The sequence below is a fragment of the Hyaena hyaena genome, unplaced genomic scaffold (assembly GCF_003009895.1).
Source record: "Hyaena hyaena isolate Hyena2069 unplaced genomic scaffold, ASM300989v1 scaffold_1480, whole genome shotgun sequence".
NCBI lineage: Eukaryota > Metazoa > Chordata > Mammalia > Carnivora > Hyaenidae > Hyaena > Hyaena hyaena.
This window is the reverse complement of record NW_024082114.1, coordinates 7,459-11,187: the sequence shown is the minus strand read 5'-3', so window position 1 is coordinate 11,187 and position 3,729 is coordinate 7,459.

Here is a 3,729-nt window from a genome sequence, read left to right as displayed (position 1 = left end):
TCAGTGTCCAACTTCAGGCCATGATCTCCCAGTTTGTGGGTTTGAGCCCTGTGCCGGGCTCTGTGCTGACAGTGTAAAGTCGAGCCTGCTTTGGATTCTGTGCCTCCCTCTCACTCTGCCCCTCCCCCACTTGCATGTTTTCTCCCTCTTTCTCTCTCTCTCAAAAATAAACGTTAAAAAAAATTAAGCCACACCTTCCCAGATATCTAATCAAATAAACGCCCAAGTCTTTGAGAGGACTCCTTGTAAAAAAGGAAGGTAACCCTTATAATTATGCCTGATTCAAGAGTGACCTAATCTTAAATTCTGAAGGGACCCTGCAGGTTCCTTTAATGCTCCATACCAATGTAACAGTACTCTGATATGAAATATTTCACTCACTGTTTAAATATTTCTCACTAAGGAGTACTCACTACCTCTCAAAGGGGTATAATTCTATTTTTTTTTTCAATCTGAAACAAATACAAATCATAGAAAGGCTTCTATGAGGGAAAAATTCCAACTAAAAACACTGTCACAAATTTTTCTTGCAAAGAAATTACTTGTTGTAGTAAAAGAGATACATAACAGAAAAAGAGTTTTGAAACAATATTCTTTAGAGTTAAAGGTAAAAGAGAAATTCATAATATGACCAGGTGTTTAGATACAAGGGATAAATGCAACTTTGGTATTTTTATCCCATTCTATTCTCTTTTTCTTTTTCCAAGATCAAATGGATCACCAGCTGGTCCCTGGTAAAGCAAAAAGCAATCATTTAATTTATTTTCTTATAAAACTGTGAGTCTTAATAATCAAGAAATTATTTTATAAATATATAATCATATGTCATATGACGACATGCTCTTCCACATTAAATACAACTTCACACTTTTCTGTCCCTCACACAAAACAAAAATATAGCAAGACACTGCAAGCTCAGAGCACGTCTCAGTAATCTCTGCTATGAAAGCCTGATTCTGATACATCAACCAGACCCAAAACTTCAAGTCCACATCAATAATCTGTACTCTGAGCACTATATGCAGTAAATTTAAGCAGAGATGAAGTAGCTGACATTCCAAAAAAAATGCCAATGGCATATACTTGAGCATCAGGTGTCCAGGTCACCACATATGATGCATTCACTCTCTTAACCAAGAGGAAAGAATTTAGAAAACAACAACAACAAAAACAACCTACCAATGAAAACCAATGTGTCCAAATACTAAATGACTATAAATGATCTCAGTCATGCAGTACTTGCACATATATAATACTAAATAATAGCTCTTAAAATTGCACAAATTTTACACTGAATTTTTTTTATTATAGAAGTGTGTTTTGTACACCCTTTTCAAAGCCATGCTTCTTAGCAACCGTGGATCGTAAAATCATGATATGCACTACAGTTGTCTTTTAGAATAAGCAAAGGTTAGGCCCTTAGCAGGTACTAAGTGAATGTCCATTCAATAAATGAATGAGCACAAACAGAAACCATCATACAGTAAAGAAAAAAACCAAAATCTCATTGGAATGTGTCTACACAGTAAACACGGAGTAGTGAGAGATACTTTTTTTTTTTTTAATTTTTTTTTTTTTTTTTTTAATTTCTAGGAGAGAGAGAGAGAGAGAGAGACAGCCTGAGCAGGGGAGGGTCAGAGAGAGAGGGTGTCACAGACTGAAACAGGCTCCAGGCTCTGAGCTGGCAGTCAGCACAGAGCCCGACGCAGGGCTCGAAACCACGAACCGCGAGACCATGACCTAAGCGAAAGTCGGACGCCCAACCGACCAAGCCACCCAGGCGCCCCGAGAGATACTTTTAATGAGAATTGAGGCATGGCTTTTATACAGCCAGCTTTAGAAGAAGAAATCTGGAGTGTAAATATACAACTTTCCACAGGACTTGTTATTCTTTAGAGGCTTAAGTAAGCTCCTCAAGCTTTCCCCCACACAGCTGGCCCCTTGTGAGTTGGTTTCTCTGTGTCTAGTGCTTATGGCCATAGCTGGGGCAAGTCATTAAACTTCTCTGAGTTATTCAGCTTACCATTTACTGTCAGGATGAGAGCTTTTGGTAAACTATAAAACCATAGGAAAAACAAATAAATAAATGTATAAAATGCATTACCTCCATTATCAATACTACCATTAATAAAAATATATGCTGTATTAGTGTCCAATGGCTGCTGTAACAAATTAACACAAACTTGGTGGCTTAAAACACTAGAGATTTATTCTGTCACAGTTCTAGAGGCCAGGAGTCTGAAATCAAGATGTCAACAGGGCTGTGTTCCCTCAGAAGTCTCTGGGGAAAAAATCCTTCCTTGCTTCACTCAGCTTTTGGTGACTCCAAGGCTTTCTATCTGTGGCTTGGAGCTGCGTGACTCCAGCCTCTGTTTCCATCTTTAAATGGTCATCTTCTCCTCCCTGTATACCTGTGTTTCAAATCTCTCTCTGACGTTAAGCCCTCCTTAACCTAGGATGATTTCATCTTGAGATCCTTAATTAAATTTGCAAAGACACTTTCTTCAAACAAGATAACCTTCACAAGTTCCAGAGGAATACCCTTTTTGAGGGCACAACATTCAACTACACTTTCCCATCCCTCCTGCTCTCACTTTTTCTACCGTCAAAGTACAAACAGAAAATAAAATGATTTCCAGAGCTTTTCACATGTTTTTAGCTAATTGCTTTGTATTCTTGGATAAATAAACAGAGAAGAACAAAAAAGCATGTGAGGAAATACTTTGCCAGCCAAGTGCATGTGATGACTAATATTATTAGCAACCTTTTGCTACTGGGATACAGAAGTTTGTTTCCCTAGAATGTTATATTTGTAGCAGTTAAATGAAGCATAGCCTGCTTATTTGAACAATGATTCTCTTACTTTGGATTCAATAATTCATTGACATTCTGTTATGTATGGGATGAGAAAATTGAACACACATTGAAAAACTGAAGATAAATTATATTGCAGTGCACTTAATCAGCTGGGAAGGTGGAAGGATAGTAACATCAAAATGTATTCAGCTAATAACTAGAGCTAATATTTTTAATGTAAGGTTTCAACTCTTACACTGCTCTGAGTAGGTATCAAAACAAATCCTACAGGTGAGAACATCTATTTTTAGAGTTATTAAAATCAGTTCTCTTTTGCCAGTGTATCTGAGTATAAGCAGTGTGCAGGGGAACAATTTGCTATAATGCGTATTTTAATCACACAGTTTTAGAAATGACCCCTTTTGAGACCTATATAAAAAATATGGAAGTGCCTCCTTCTCCATTTTTGAGAAAACAATTCCCAATAGTTTTTCAGGCTCTCTGATATCTCTGCTCTTTGTACTGTTGGACATAAAGGAATGTGGTAGTTTCTACTGATCCTCAGTCCAAATCCCTTGAGCTCATCATTTCCCAGAGATTTCTAATTTCTAGTATCTGTGTCTTTTCCTGAGAGCTTCCCCATAAACTGCAAAAAGTGACATCACAAGGGGCCTGGGATATTAATATGCCCTCCTGATGTTCTCAAAAGATGACTAACAAAACTTGGGGTACAAATCCTCCTGCTCCTTTACTCCTCATTTGGGATGACTCACAATCTAATTCTATACCTTTCCCCAAAATGTCCTTATGGCATTAAACTTCTGTCACTTGCAGCTGTGACTGGTTTGATAATGTACCCCTTAGGCTGCCTTCCCTTCCTTGTTCTCCTGTATCGCCTTCCATTCTTCTCTATATTCTCAATAAACTACTTGC